A 17,937-nucleotide genomic window follows, 5' to 3' on the forward strand; every position below is an offset into this window, starting at 1 on the left:
CGTCGTCTCAGTGTACATCACCTCACAAGACTCCTGATATATACGTCCTCCCAATGTACGTTGCCTCACATGAAGCCTGATATGTACATCCTCTCAATGTACGTCACCTCACAAGACGCCTGATATATATTAAGTCTAAATGTCATCGCCTCACAAGACGCCTGTTATATACGTCATCTCGATGAACGCTGCCTCACATGACGCTTGGTATACAGGTGCTGGTCATATAATTAGAATATCATCAAAAAGTTGATTTATTTCACTAATTCTGTTCAAAGAAAAAAAAAAGAAAAAAAGAAAAAAAAAATTATATATATATATATTCCTTATTACACACAGACTGATATATTTCAAATGTTTATTTCTTTTAATTTTGATGTTTATAACGGACAATTAAGGAAAATACCAAATTCAGTAGCTGAGAAAATTAGAATATTGTGAAAAGGTTCAATATTGAAGACACCTGCTGCCACACTCTAATGAGCTAATTCAAAACACCCGCAAAGCCTTTAAATGTTCTCTCAGTCTAGTTCTGTAGGCTACACAATCATGGGGAAAACTGCTGACTTGACAGTTGTCCAAAAGGCAGCCATTGACACCTTGCACAAGGAGAGCAAAACACAAAAGGTCATTGCAAAAGAGGCTGGCTTTTCAGAGAGCTCGGTGTCAAATCATATTAATAGAGAGGCGAAGGGAAGGAAAAGGGAGGGAACATGAAGCCTGATATATATGTTGTCTCGATGTATGTCTCCTCACAAGATGTAGTTTCATAACAAGGTTCGGGAGAAGCACGTCAGATACTTAACCTAATTATCACAGGTGGAACCACTTAAGATAATCAACCTTAGGGTATAAATACAGCTGAATCAGCCTACCTGTCTCCATTGACTGTTTATCAGCATGCTGGTTCGCTTCGTCTGTCACCTTACCACGGACCCAATTTTCGTACCAAAAAAGAGAGCTTCACCGGGGATTTATAAGACCTGCTGCTTTTGCCGGACCCGCGATCTTTCCTACCAAGTCAAACACGGCCGATGAGCAGCATTAAGCGTCATCGCGACAGCTGCTCTCCTCGTCAAGCCTAAAGTCGTGGCCAATAGACCGTGCAAGCTCCGAGCTCGCCTCGCTCGACACAATGATCATGCCGCCCGAGACCGAGCTCTCCTCGAGCTGGAATCCAACCAGCCTGGGCTGCACCCAAGTTCTCACCGCAGCAAGCCTCTCACTTCCCACCGCCAATCAGCCTTTCACCCCAGTTCCGGCCGAGCAGCAGTTTGAGGCCGCTTCCTCTAGCGGCGCAGACCGCGCGACGTTAACCTACACATTTTCAGGCGAAAATGCTAAAAGCAGGTTCTTCTTCATTGGATTTTATGGCAGTTGGCATCCAAAGTGTTGCATCTAAAAGCAGGTTTGCAGCTAAAGTTTGTTAAATGACGTCATGGCGCAGTTCCGTCTTCTTCTACTAGTGTTTTGTGGCGGTTTTGGCAAACCAGCGTAAAGATGCATTACCGCCACCTGCTGATCTGGAGTGTGAAGTGCGCATAGATTTGGACTACAGATACAAACGTAGTTCCGTCGGATGATGCCACATTTAACCACGAACAAAGACATTATTTCCAGTCTTCATCCACACTGAAATGTTCAAGACATTACATTTGTCTTACCGCGCACGTTTAAACCTCATTGAAATGATACAGACATAAGAAAAAAAAAAAAAAAAATGATTATGCCTGAATGCACCATAAGTCGCTGTATAAAACCATCGGCTAAATGCTTAATTCAATTTTAAATTTTTATTTCCATGCAAGTTTTCTGGCAGGACCAAATTATTTAGGGACCTATTCCTGAACGTTAAAACGTCGAAGTGTCAGCTCGTGGACAAACGTTGACCATGTATCTAGTCAGAAAGAATCATGAGCAGAAACAATTTTATTTTGGGTATGTAATTTCTGTCTCCATGAAAAAAAAATGGGGGGTGACTGGTACGTTACTGCTATAATCATGTCTTTCAGTACAATGTCTTGCAAGACTAAACATGCTTCATCGTTTCCAAAAGCCTCTGTTTCCACAGTCCATACTACAACATGAAAACAGCCTTCCAAACGTATCCGCCCTGGAGACCGCCTAAGAACCCGGAGGCCAAATGAGAGGAAAGATGCTTTTCCAATAGTAACATAATAATGTGGACAAGGCTTGAGGAATTGTCAAATCAGGCAACCAATTGCTAAGCTGGTAACACAGTAGGCTACCCATTCATTTTTTGCTTGCCCCATCAAATGTTACTAACCCTTTTTACTCTTCCCGCAGCCAACATCTACAGCAGCCAAAAGCAAGTAGCCTTTCCTGTACCTCCTCACTGCTGCAGCAGTGTCTGCTCCCGCAGGAGCCTTTCCTGTACCTCCTCACTGCAGTATCTGCTCCCGCAGGAGCCTTTTGCGTATCTCCCCACTGCCACAGCAGCGTCTGCTCCCGCAGGAGCCTTTCCCGTATCACCCCACTGCCGCAGCAGTGTCTGCTCCCGCAGGAGCCTTTTCTGTATCTCCCCACTGCCACAGCAGTGTCTGGTCCCGCAGGAGCCTTTTCTGTATCTGAGGAGCTCTCATTTCCCTCTTTTCCGTTTACTCCTTCTGTCCAGCGAGCATTTGGTCTCACAGCGGACGCAGTGAGAACTTTCCCGGTAGAGCACTTACCTTTTCTCTTCCGTCCAGCGAGCATTGGGTCTCACAGTGGACGCAGTATGAAAAAAACTCCCGGTCAAGCTCTCATTTTCCTCTTTCCTGTTTTCTCTTCTTGTCCAACGAGCATTTGGTGTCAAAGGGGACATAGCAAGAACATCACGGTAGAGCACTTTTGTTTTCTCTCTCGTCCAGTGAGCATTGGGTCTCACAGCGGACGCAATGTGAGAAAATTTCCCGGTCAAGCTCTCATTTTCTCTCTTTCCTGTTTTCTTTTTCTGTCCAGCGAGCATTTGGTCTCACAGCGGACGCAGTGAGAACTGTCCCGGTAGAGCACTTAATTTGTTCTCTTCCGTCCAGCGAGCATTGGGTCTCACAGTGGACGCAGTATGAGAAAATCTCCTGGGTCAAGCTCTCATTTTCCTCTTTCCTGTTTTCTCTTTTTGTCCAACGAGCATTTGGTCTCACAGCGGACACAGTACGAGAAAATCTCGCAGCCAAGCTCTCATTTTCTCTCTTTTCTGTTTTCTCTTTCTGTCCAGCGAGCATTTGGTCTCACAGCGGACGCAGTGAGAACTTTCCCGGTAGAGCACTTAATTTGTTCTCTTCCGTCCAGCGAGCATTGGGTCTCACAGTGAACGCAGTATGAGAAAATCTCCCGGTCAAGCTCTCATTTTCCTCTTTCCTGTTTTCTCTTTTTGTCCAACGAGCATTTGGTCTCACAGCGGACGCAGTGAGAACTTTCCCGGTAGAGCACTTAATTTGTTCTCTTCCATCCAGCGAGCATTGGGTATCACAGTGGACGTAGTATGAGAAAATCTCCCGGTCAAGCTCTCATTTTCCTCTTTCCTGTTTTCTCTTTTTGTCCAAGGAGCATTTGGTTTCACAGCGGATGTAGCCAGAACTTTCCCGGTAGAACACTTTCATTTTCTCTCTCGTCCAGCGAGCATTGGGTCTCACAGCGGACGCAGTGTGAGAAAATCTCCCGGTCAAGCTCTCATTTTCTCTCTTTCCTGTTTTCTCTTTCTGTTCAGCGAGCAATGGTCTCACAGAGGAGAAAGACACAAACTCGCCTGATCGGTCGCATCACGGGACCACTGGACAAACATTCAGACCCTTTCTCGAGATGCCAGCCCGCCAAATGCGGCACTCATTTGGGGGGGTCTTTAGTTCGGCGGCTGTCCTCTGCTCTTTAGCTTTTTGGGGAGTACTCTAGGTTTGGGCCATTCCCGAGCTCGGAGCCCCTTCCCTGGACATCACGGCAAATACGCATTATAATACTTCAGTTAATTATATGTAAGTGTGAACTCATGAAATGTAGTTTCATAACAAGGTTCGGAAGAAGCACTACAGATACTTAACCTAATTAGCACAGGTGTAACCACTTAAGATAATCAACCTTAGGGTATAAATACAGCTGAATCAGCCTACCTGTCTTCATTGACCGTTTATCAGCATCCCCCCTCCACCCCATCTCCTCCACTAGAGTTCATTTTACACTATTATATACGGGGGGGTACTCTAGGTTCGGGCCATTCCCGAGCTCGGAGCCCCTTCCCCGGACAGCACGCCAAATACGCATTATAATACTTCAGTTAATTATATGTAAGTGTGAACTCGTGAAATTCCTGATATATACATCGACTCAATGTACATCGCCTCAGTTGATGCCTGATATATACATCGTCTCAATGTATGTCGCCTCTGATGCCTGATATATATGTCGTGTCGATTTACGTTGCCTCACAAAATGCTCAGATGACGCCTGATATATACGTCATCTCAGTGTAAATCACCTCACAAAACTCCTGATATATACGTCCTCTCAATGTACGTCGCCTGACATGAAGCCTGATATATACGTCGTCTCAAAGTACGTCGCCTCACAAGACCCCTGATATATACGTCGTCTCAGTATACATCACCTCACAAGACTCCTGATATATGTCATCTCAATGTACGTCGCCTCACAAGCAGTAAAACATATCGTTACTCCCTATAATATATCACGTGCTCCGACACGCATGCAGAAGTGGTGTCTGATTCATCATGAACGAATTGAGTCTTTTCAAAATAAACCTTTAAATCGGATCGCAAATTGCACCAAACGATTTGTTTACGAATTAGAATGATCCGATTGCAGCTGTTCTGGAGTCGACCACTCACTGATTCAAATGAACCGTTTAGTGCGAGTCTCCAGAAGTAAGAACCGGGAGATCTTGTGAGCGCGCGTGCGTCTGATGTTGCTAAAAGTAAGTTATTAATGTCAAAATTTAGGACTAATTATTGTAACTGAAAATCATATTTAGGTCAAAATTGTCAGATGTTTGGGAACTAAATCCGCTGTAAAGAGTGATATATTTAAACCCACTGAAATGCTCGAGTGAAGACGATCCAGACACATCAATCATCTCTGTGTTTTAGGTAAAAAAAAAACTAACTTACACAGATTAAATAAAATAACTCGTGCATGTTCAAATTCTCCGCTGCCGTAATATTAACAGTTTTATTAAAATGCTACCATGTCCTATGTGACATCTGTTTTTATATTGTTTATCAACAGTAACGTTATATTTTTTCGGATTAACTTGACGAGTAGACAGACATGAATGTTTATTCATAACCATACTGAAAATAAGTAAATATTGTTAGCTGATGCTAACTGTCTAGCTAACAAGCTTGCTGGTGCTAACTTGAGGTAATTTTTATAAATATATATATATGCTAATTTGTGTGTGCTTTTTTACTTAAGGACATAAAAAAGAGAACTTTTGTACTTTCACTTGAGTAAAATGGAAAAAGGAGTACTTTTACTGGAGTAATATTTTACTATACGTATCTGTACTTTTACTCAAGTACTTGATTTGTGTACTTCATCCACCACTGATATTTAAGTGAAAGTGACGTGAAATTCAGCCAAGTATGGAAACCCATACTCAGAATTTGTGCTCTGCATTTAACCCATCCGAAGTGTGCGCACGCACACACACACACACACACACACACAGAGGGCAGCCATTTATGCTGCGGCGCCCGGGGAGCAGTTGGGGGTTTGATGCTTTGCTCAAGGGGCACCTAAGTCGTGGTATTGAAGGTGGAGAGAGAACTGTACATGCACTCCCCCCACCCACAATTCCTGCCGGCCATGGACTCGAACTCACAACCTTTCGAATGGGAGTCTGACTCTCTAACCATTAGGCCACGACTTCCCCATTTAATAATAGCTCTAGTCTAGTCTAGAAAGTTCAACCTAGACTAGAGCTCCTGATATATACGTCGTCTCAGTGTACATCACCTCACAAGACTCCTGATATACACGTCCTCCCAATGTACGTTGCCTCACATGAAGTATGATATATACAACGTTTCAATGTCATCGCCTCACAAGATGCCTGATATATACATCGTCTCGATGAACACTGCCTCACATGACGCCTGGTATACCTGTGCTAGTCATATAATTAGAATATCATCAAAAAGTTGATTTATTTCACTAATTCTATTCAAAAAGAGAAAATGTTATATTATATTACTTCATTACACACAGACTGATATATTTCAAATGTTTATTTTTTTTAATTTTGATGTTCATAACGGACAATTAAGGAAAATACCAAATTCAGTAACTCAGAAAATTAGAATATTGTGAAAAGGTTCAATACTTAAGACACCTGCTGCCACACTCTAATGAGCTAAATAACTCAAAACACCCGCAAAGCCTTAAATGGTCTCTAGTCTAGTTCTGTTGGCTACACAATCATGGGGAAGACTGCTGACTTGACAGTTGTCCAAAAGACAACCATTGACACCTTGCACAAGGAGAGCAAAACATAAAAGGTCATTGCAAAAGAGGCTGGCTGTTCAGAGAGCTCGGTGTCAAATCACATTAATAGATAGGCGAAGGGAAGGAAAAGGGAGGGAACATGAATTCTGATATATATGTTGTCTCGATGTATGTCTCCTCACAAGATGCCTGATATATACATCGACTCAATGTACGTCGCCTCAGTTGATGCCTGATATATACATCGTCTCAATGTATGTCGCCTCACATGACGCCTGATATATACGTCATCTCGATTTACGTCGCCTCACAAAATGCTTTATATATACGTCGTTTCAATGTACGTCGCCTCAGATGATGCCTGATACATACGTCCTCTCAATGTACATCGCCTCAGATGACGCCTGATATATACGTCGTCTCAGTGTATATCACCTCACAAGACTCCTGATATATATGTCATCTCAATATATGTCGCCTCACAAGACTCCTGATATACGACATCTCAGTGTACATCACCTCACAAGACTCCTGATATATATATGTCCTCTCAGTCCTCTCAATGTACGTCGCCTGACATGAAGCCTGATATATACGTCGCCTCACAAGACCCCTGATATATACATCGTCTCAGTGTACATCACCTCACAAGACTCCTGATATATGTTGTATCAATGTACATCGCCTCACAAGATGCCTCATATATACGTCGTTTCGATGTATGACGCCTCAGATGACACCTGATAAATACATCGTATAAACGTATGTCGCCTCACGAGTCTCCGGATATATACGTCGTCTCGATGTACGTCGCCACACAAGACGCCTGATATATACGTGGTCTAAATGTACGTCGCCTCACAAGAGGCCTGATATATACTGTACGACATCTCAATGTACATCGCCCCACAAGACGCCTGATATATACGTCGTCTCGATGTACATCACCTAACAAGACGCCTGATATATACGTCGTCTCAATGTAAGTCACCTCACATGTCGCCTGATATATACGTCATCTCAATGTACGTCGCATCAGATGACTCCTGATATATATGTCGTCTCGATGTACGTTGTCTCACAAGATGCCTGATATATATGTGGTCTAAACGTACGTCGCCTCACAAGAGGCCTGATATATACTGTACGACATCTCAATGTACATCGCCTCTCAAGAAACATGATATATATGCCGTCTCAATGTACATCGTCTCACAAGACACCTGATATATACGTCGTCTCAATGTACGTTGCCTCAGATGACGCCTGATATATAAGTCATCTCAATGTACGTCGCCTCAGATGACGCCTGATATATACGTCGTCTTAATGTACGTCACCTCACAAGACTCCTTATACATACATCGTCTCAATGTACGTCGCCTCACATGACTCCTGATATATATGTCATCTCAATGTACGTTGTCTCACAAGACGCCTGATATATATGTTGTCTCAATTAACGTGGCCTCACATGACTCTTGATATATATTTTTTCTCAATGTACGTCGCCTCACAAGACGTCTGATATATACGACATCTTAATGTACGTTGCCTCACAAGACACCTGATATATACGACATCTCAATGTACATCGCCTCACAAGACGCCTGATATATACGTCGTCTCGATGTACGTTGCCTAACAAGACGCCTGATATAAACGTCATCTCAATGAACGTTACCTCACATGTCAACTGATATATATGTCGTCTCGATGTACGTCTCACATGACGCCTGATATATACGTTGTCTCGATGTACGTCACCTCACAAGGGGCCTGATATATATGACATCTCAATGTACGTCGCCTCACATGACGCCTGATATATACGTCGTCTCGATGTACGTCGCCTCACAAGATGCCTGATATATTCGTCATTTCAATGTACGTAGCCTCACAAAATGCTTGATATATACGTTGTCTCCATGTACGCCGCCTCACAAGACGATTGATATATATGTCGTCTCAATATACGTCGCCTCACAAGACGCCTGATATGTACATCGTCTCGATGTATGTCACCTCACAAGATGCCTGATATATACGTTAGAGGTCTTCACAGTGCACCCGAGACCCGTTGACCCCGGACCCAACCCGGGACCCGTACGGGTCTATATTTTAAATCATCAGCCGGGTCCGGGTCGGGTCCGAATCTATTACCTCGGGTCCCGGGTCTGTTTAACATTGTGTGTAATACCCGTGCGATCGCCGATCGGAGTCATCGGACTCAGAGAACATCCAGCCGTTATCAAAGACTGCTTGTGTTTTTTGTAACTTGCAACTTGTAAAATTAGGAAAAGAAAAGAGTGAGCCAAAAAAAGTGATCTATCTCTCTCTCTTTCGCTCGCAGACTCAAGAGTTAATACACGTGCACACACGGTAATGCTTGCAGACTTGACACACTCATGTTTAATATATTTCAAATCAGCAACACAATCTGAGGTGAACTGTCACATGTTTTCTATTACGCTCAAATTGCGTTAAGGCATTTTAGGTTGATAAAGCTAGCACGCATGTGCACTCATGTTTCTATGGCAAGCAGTGAGGGACATTTCGACCGCCAAACCGCGTTTTACATTTTCTCCCATTTTTATAATATTATAAATGAACCGTTTAATGTTAAATTTTTAGTGGTTCAGATTCAGACTCGATGCTGAGCAGAGATCACAGACAGAGATCAGATGATAGTAAATAAATAATGTCAGCGGCCATGGCATTGCACGAGCGATCGTTATTATAGTTCAAAAGGCAAACAGTGTAAGTTATTATGCAAATTAACTAGAGTCAGAATGTACATGTGCACAGTAGCATTTGTCATCCGTCACCGTGACATCAAGTGGACTTTTGAAGCTGAAATAATGAGTGGATTCAGCTTGGACTTGGAATAACGAGAGGAATAACATGAATAACTTTCTTGACGGAGGATTGTAATGCATCACAGGCAGTCAGGTACAAGGAAGAGAGACCACGGCTCTTTAAATTAGGTAAGACAAAAAGCTGTATTCTTCGCAACAGGTTTATTGACTTGTAATAGCAATTTAAGGTGGAATATGTGAACGTCGGGTCCAGTCGGGTCTGTGTCTTCCCGGTGGGTTCGGGTCCAGATTTCAAGTAATATACGGGTCCGGGTCAGGTCCGGGTAGGCATTTCTCGGATCTACACGGGTCCGGGTCCAGCTTTTGAAATAATAGACGGGTCCAGGTCGGTTCGGTGTAGTACATTACGGGTCTCTGTCGGGTTCGGGCAAGAATTTTTGGACCCGTGAAGACCTCTAATATACGTCGTCTCAATGTACGTTGCCACACATGACGCCTGATATATACGTCGACTAGATGTAAAGGTATGACGTAAGGTATGTCTACCGTAAATACGCGTGCACACCTTACTGACTGGTGTTAATGTGCATGTCCAGGTTCATTCACTTCTGGATGTTCATAAGGTATGGTGGATTTGAGATTCTGTGGCAGTAAAGTAAAAAAAAAAAAACATTTAATTACTTTTGTTTTCTTAAAATGTGCAATTGTGTTAATGTCTTTTACAAACCCGATTCCAAAAAAGTTTGGACACTGTAGGAATTGTGAGTAAAAAAGAAATGTAATAATTTACAAATCTCATAAATTTTATTTACAACAGAATATGGATAACATTTAAAATGTTGAAAGTGAGACATTTTGAAATGTCATGCCAAATATTGGCTCATTTTGGATTTCATGAGAGCTACACATTCCAAAACAGTTGGGACAGGTAGCAATTAGAGGCCGGAAAAGTTAAATGGACATATAAGGAACAGCCAGAGGACCAAATTACAACTTATTACGTCAATTGGCAACATGTTTGGGTATAGAAAGAGCCTCTCAGAGTGGCAGGGTCTCTCAGAAGTCAAATGGGCAGAGGATCACCAATTCCCCCAATACTGTGGTGAAAAATAGTGGAGCAAAATCAGAAAGGAGTTTCTCAGAGAAAAATTGCACAGAGTTTGAAGTTATCATCATCAACAGTGAATAATATCATCCAAAGATTCAGAGAATCTGGAACAATCGCTGTGCGTTAGGTCAAAAAAGAAGCCATATCCAAACATGATCCAGAAGCGCAGGCGTAAAATGGACTGTGGCAAAGTGGAAAACTGTTCTGTAGTCAGACGAATCAAATTTTTAAGTTCTTTTTGGAAAACTGGGATGCCATGTCATCCAGACTAAAGAGGACAAGGACAACCTAAGTTGTTATCAGCGCTCAGTTCAGAAGCCTGCATCTCTGATGGTATGGGGTTGCATGAGTGTGTTTGGCATGGGCAGCTTACACATCTGGAAAGGCACCATCAATGCTGAAAGGTATATCCAAGTTCTAGAACAATATATGCTCCCATCCAGACATTGTCTCTTTCATGGAAGACCTTGCATTTTCCAACATGACAATGCCAGACCACATACTGCATCAATTACAACATCATGGCTGCATAGAAGAAGGATTTGGGTAGTGAAATGGCCAGCCTGCAGTCCAGATCTTTAACCAATAGAAAACATTTGGCGCATCATAAAGAGGAAGATGTGAAAAAGAAGACCTAAGACAGTTGAGCAACTAGAAGCCTGGATTAGACAAGAATGGGACAACATTCCTATTCCTAAACTTGAGCAAATTGTCTCCTAAGTCCACAGACGTTTGCAGACTGTTATAAAAAGACGAGGGGGTCCCACACAGTGGTAAACATGGCCATGTCCCAACTTTTTTGAGATGTGCTTGATGCCATGAATTTTAAAATCAACTTATTTTTCCCTTAAAATTATATATTTTCTCAGTTTAAACATTTTATATGTCATCTATGTTGTATTCTGAATAAAACATTTAAATTTGAAACTTCCACATCATTGCATTGTGTTTTTATTCACAATTTGTACAGTATCCCAACTTTTTGTGGAATCAGGTTTGTAATTGTAAGGATGCTTTGGTCATAATCATAGAGAGTGTTTTTGCAAATGTGTGTGATTTCAAACATTAATGACATGTTTTATGATATAGTATTCGAAATGACAGGGATTCTGCTGGTCTTTAAAAGTCTTATTTCGCCTAAAATGAGCCTTTAAAGATAAAATAGAGCAGAAAGACTTTAGTAATATAATGCCATTGATGGTTGCCAACCCAATTCCCCCAAAAAGAAAAAAAAAAGTAACCTTTTTCTTTAACTAACATTATCTAAGATTATTTAGATCATTATTTACCAATGACACCTTATTCTAAAGTGTTACCTCCTAAATTTACTTCATATGACTTTTTAGGGACATTGTCAGTGAAAAGAAATTCAGAGAAGCGACCCACTTCATGTGGCTAGATCGTTCTTTAACTCTTGACATGTAGTAAGTACTTTAAAAAGTGGCTGTCTCTTTTCATCTTTCTGTCTATCTCCTCTCAACTATCTGATTTTGTTTTGCGCTGAACTGTACAATTTTCAGATTGAAAACACTTCAAACTTTCAGGCTATGCTTTCTCAAGCCAAGCCAACTTAAATTTTGGCTTGACTATCTTTATTAATTGAATTGATGTTAATGCTGGTTATAAATTACATTTAGGTACTTTACAGACAGAGCAAATAACACTTTTTCTAACACCATCCTATAATATATTTAAACATACATTTAAAATATTTTCATTGTATGGCTCTTCTGCCTTTCTCCAAAATGATTTAATATTGCTTTGATATTGTTTGTTCTTTTGTGTTAATTAGGTGTCGTGAAATGGAATGTATTTTTGACACAATACAACCAGAGTTCTGGCCCAGCAGGCACAGGATGTAACTGACGTTGGAGTCTACATCCTGTGCCTGCTGGGCCAGAACTCTGGTTGTATTGTGTAGAAAATACATGTGCCTGTGCTTCAGTCAATGATGAGCCACACATTCTGATCTTCTGCTGCTTTATATAAAGACAGTAAATGTGGAGTCACTGATACAGTGTTGATCTATGTGTTGAGTATTTCAGCACATACATGTGTGCCATAGCTGACAATGAACTGCAAAAAAAAAAATACAGACATAGTTTAAGGCTGTCTATATTGGACACGATGCAGCATTTTTTCAAGAAAGAGTGGACAGCATAAAAACACAGTTTTTTTATTTTTTATTATTTGATTATACCTTGATATCTTTTCAATGCAAATGCATCCAAAAGCAAGTAAACTGTAAAAAGTGTAAATACTGTTAAACAACATGAAATGAAGATGGCATCTTTTATTGTTGTTGTACATTAATCTGACCGATCAGTAAATGACATATTTCTCTTTTTGTAGTAGGACTTTATAGTTTCACTTGCTTTTGGACATTTTAAGATTGGAGAGAGGTTCAAATAAAAATAAATTAAAACTAGGTTTTAATACTGGCTGCCGTTTTTTCTTGGAAACATTCTCTCAATTAGACATGTGTTGCATAAGACTGGATGCCATCACTTTGACCACAGACAGAGAAGTTGTTTTTTAACCTACTTGAGAGGTTTTGTTGTTGCAACACAGTATTTCTCAGCTGAAGTTACCACTAGATGGAGATGTGATGGAGAAAGTATGAGATCAAAGGGGAAGTTTATATTTCATTGCATTTTCTTACAAATGTTGCTAATGTAATTCAAAATGTTGTTGTTGTTGTTTTCAGTGAATGAAAAAATCACTGAAATCGAGCATTGTGTTAGTTCAGTCAGGTCACGTTCGTCACGCTTGCATCAGCTGACAGTCAGCTGTTCCTGACGTGTACCAATCCAGTCTTGACACCTATCTCCTGCGGTCTATTTAAATTCCCATTATTCAGCGTCTCTCCATCGCATTGCTGCTTGCAATTAACTGATCGTATCGCTGCTTGCAAATCAAACTGTTGCATTGGTTCTTGCAAATCGAACTGTTGCAGTTTGTTTCAGAACACCTGAAATCCACGTCTAAGATAAGATAATATATATATATATATATATATATATATATATATATATATATATATATATATATATATATATATATATATATATATATATATAAGGGGGGGGGGGTACATTTTAATGGTAAAATACATTATTCTCTCCAAGTTTTGTTAAAACATGAAGCACGAGGGGGGCAGCTTATGACTGCAAAGTGCTTGCAATGAGCTACAACATTTACAAATGGGTTTATGAATCTGTAATAATTCATACAATAACAGGCAAATTTTGGTCAAGTGTTTTCATTGAGCTATTCCCTATCATAAGCTGCATACGAAAACTAAAAAAATGCTGTCTTCGGAGATTGCATTGCAAAGTAGGAAGGCTTCAAGGCATGTCCGAAATCAATGTCAGCTTCATTTCCTGTCTCCTGAGATGACTTCATCTGGCCGGTTTTGAAGGCAGCATAGATGTATCCTTCGCTGCCTATGATATTCCACAATCCCATGCGTTCCATTGTGTGACAGTTAGCCAAAAAATAAAGATGGCGTCTGAAAGTTGCGGTTGGTGGTCAGTTTGTGTGTAAATGTATGTTTCTGAACAACGTTTTCCACTTATGTAATTTCAAGCGAGAAATTAATATTGCAGTAATGAAATATCCACTTAGTTACAACCAAAGCCTCTATATTTTGATGTAGATCATTAAAACATTACTCTGCCTCAGAAGCCTGTCCGAAATCCGTTGCATGAGGTTCCTTTGAAAAAAAAAAAAAGAAAAACGCTGCCTGCAAAGTCATTGAATGATTAGACCGCAGCCAGCAAGTCATCTGCCTAAGTTTTCAGATGCAGCCATAGTGTTGTTTTTAAGCTGAAAAGCAGTTAATTGTGCTTCACTTATTACATCAGCTTTCTGCTCTAGTTATGAGATTCCATATTCCATTCTAATGTGTGTTGTTGTATAACTGGAGTTTTATTATCTTTGTCGACGATTTCCCAGTCTCCACTATAATGTCAGTTTCTACTAATCATTGAATGCACAGCGTTGCTGACATCACTTTCCCATCCTGATGACCGACTATTGATGAGATTAACTTGGGTATAAGTAATCAGTTTAACATGTTTACATGCCAGGATTTCATTTAGTTGGTTCTAGAAGGTTATCCTACCTCTCAACAGATTACCATTTCGGTTTAGGCATTTTTATACTGAGGGAGGTGTTTCTATGGAGCATTTTCATTCATACTGGACGCCATTCTAAGTTTCCGAAGGGTGCATGCTTCCCCTGCTGGAAAACCACCCTCCATTATGTAATCTACAGCATTAATGCATATTACGTGTTCCTCATGCCGCAGCAAGGGGGTCGTATGTATCACACGTTTGCTTAAAGGGGGGCTACAATGCTGTTTCATGGATTCAGAGTTGTTCAGTGTTAAAGAGATGGATTTTCATGCTAAACATGGCCAATTCGGATGAGTGGAAAATGTTTATTTCTGGGTGGTACAAGTTTCGGTAGTTTTCGATGATGGGTCTATGATGTAGACGATGATGGAACTCCTTATGAGCATTTCTCTTGGGAAAGCACGCCCATGCAAATCTCGACCAGAGGAGAGCGAGACCTCGCCCATAAACACGCTTCATCAGGAAATCGTTGGCAGCGCTGCATAGGATTGTTTGAGAATGTCTCCAAATAAGTGTGTTTTGGATGTGAGGGGAAATTTACCACATTCAGCTTCTCAAAAAAACTAGCATTACATGGACCATGGATGCAGTTGCTTTTCTGGGGCAGCAATGGAGTGTAGCAAGTGTTGTTTTCGTCATTGCAGTGATGAATGTTTTATAAACAAGACCAGGTGGACGCTGGATTTGCACATCATTTGCTATTAAAACATGTTGAAGACCCCAGTCAGGTAAGTACAACTGCATCAGATTCTGTCGTTTGTTGGAAATCAGCACATAAGTGAATATATGTTATGGAAACAACACAATCAGTATTATAGCTTCGCCCACAACATGCCTACAGGAGCTTGGTTTTCCAGAGAGAATCGGAGGCTGTATTTTTGTTTTGCAGATATGACCAGGCTGGGGACTTTTGGAGATGGGGATTCGTACTGCTCTGTGGGTACTCTGGATTGGCATGAGATTTAAGCATTTTCAAGAAACATGCTTGTTGCACATACTCAGTTGCTTAACTTGGGGTGACCCTTCCCCCTTTGTGAATTTTGCAGCATGGTAGATGCATAAAATTGGATAATACTGCCATCATATCAGACTGCTGCTGCTAGGGGCGTATGCTTCCCCCTTTACAATCACAGCTGCTTAAGAATTCTAAGAACATAATTGTTGCACATCCTCAATTGCTTAACTTTGGGTGACGCTCATTTGGCATATGGTTGTTTTGGGGGTTTGTCTAGCTGCTTTCCCCGCTCTGTCCAAGCATGGCTGCATGGACATGCGTGTGGAGTGTTGCCCAGAACATAACCATACCGCCAACACTAACTGTATGCAATTATAATTGTCATTAAATATACACTGTCTATATATAAACAATTATGCAAACATAAATTATTTTGTTTTGAAATAATCCCATATGACCCCATATTAATTGAATATTAATAGTAACCCAGCAATCACATATTTTGTATTTAACGCCAGCCTAGAGCCCCTTAAAAAACAATGACTCCTAGCACGTATATAGTTCTGAGTTTAGCTCCTCAATGACCTGGAATTGAGTACCTAGACTTCAACAGAAGTCAATTAAGATTTAAAGAACTGAAATCATGAACATATGAAGCTTGAGTTCAGTGGAACTGATACATTATATTTATTTGGTCACATAAACATTTGAATTCAAAATTTGAATAATTCCATCCTTAGACTCATTCGAACATCACGTCACAGCATCATGGGCTACGTTCACACTGCAGGCTGAAACAACCCAATTCCGATTTTTTTCCCCCTATGCGATCTGTATCTGATCTTTTCATGACAGTCTGAAAGACACAGATCCTATCTTTTCAAATGTGACCCAGGCCACTTGGGTATGTGGACCTAAATCCGATACGTATCCAATCTTTTGAAATGCGACCTCCGTCAGAACAGCCAGGCCACATGTATCCGACCCGTACGTCATTGATACGCTACAAACGTCATAATTCTGCGTTGAAGTAGTCGGGAACGAGAAGAGCCACTCACATCAGTATCCCACCACTCCTGCCTGCGACTCCGCACCCACACGTTTCTCTGTACCGACGTTGCTAACACTCTTCTCCACAAAACGCCATGGCCAAAAACCATCTTTTTAATTTTCTTATTAAAACGAGAAGATTGTAATTGTGCTGTCTCCGTTGGTGAAATAACTTTAATATTGCAAAAAGAGCTCCGCTGTTGACTACACTGTTGTTGACATCCGTGTTTAACGTTACTTCCGCTAACAACGAGTGACGTCGTTCACCGTTGAGTACTCTTCTGCGAATGCGGGTCACTTCTGGGTCATTTCACATTCACACAGGAGATCACAAAAGGTCGCATTTAATTGGAAATGTGAACGGCCTTGCAAAAAAATGTCTTTTTTCAAAAAATCGAAATTGAGCATTAACCCACATATCAACATTGTGTCGGCCCAGATCCGGCCCACATCTGGCACCCGTGGAAAGATGATCTGGCCCACATGCAGCGTGGAATGATGGCACTTGGGTGGACCGCTCCTTTTTGCCAAATTTGAGCCACAAGCAGGCCATAGCAATGCCACATGTCAGCCAAGAGTAAAGAAATTAACCAGAACTGGACCTTATCTGAGCCACAAAATCTGTGTGTATTAAATAGGAAGTAATTTCAGCCTTAATAAGCCTGTTAACAAGCAGAATCACTTAAGGAAAGAAGAGAACAGAAAAAGAGATGAGCAGAAACACAAGAACTACAACTGACTTCAGCCACAACCTTAGATGAAATCAACTGTAGATAAAAGAAGACATTACATCTCTCAAGATCTCAGCAGAGGAGGATTAAACAACTCCACAAACAGCTTTACCAGCTTCACTTATTACTAACCAGACTGACTTTATTTCTATTAGACATCTACAAAATGTTTTATTGAGAATTAACAGAGGTTTAACTCTGTTTCACCATAACAGTGATTAGTGTTTTCATTAGTTGGCTCTTAACTCTTATTATGTACTTTGTCTTTTTTGGTTCCTGTGACAGTGTGTTTATCAAACACATTTGCAGCATCAAAGAAAGCTAAAGTTACATGATATCAAGTGACTGCTGTTATCTGTTGATGGTTTTATAATAATAATCATTAAATACTAGAGGTGGGCAGATCGATACTAATATCAATAATATCGATACCAACGTTGGTATCGGTATTGATCGATACCAACGGGAAAATATCGATACTTAAGTTTCAGTTTCTCTCGTTTTGCGACCTGGCCGTGTTTGTCAAAATGCTGCTGCTGTCACAGAGCAAAGCAAACTCTTAAGAGTGCTGCTTGTGCTCGACACTGCTCTCCGCCCCCTCTCCTGTGTTGTACAGTCACGTGACTCACCACTAGCGCTACCACCAGCAGTCAAGCGCGCATTTCTAACAGCAGTC

Source organism: Carassius auratus, chromosome 1, assembly GCF_003368295.1.
Source record: "Carassius auratus strain Wakin chromosome 1, ASM336829v1, whole genome shotgun sequence".
NCBI classification, from domain to species: domain Eukaryota; kingdom Metazoa; phylum Chordata; class Actinopteri; order Cypriniformes; family Cyprinidae; genus Carassius; species Carassius auratus.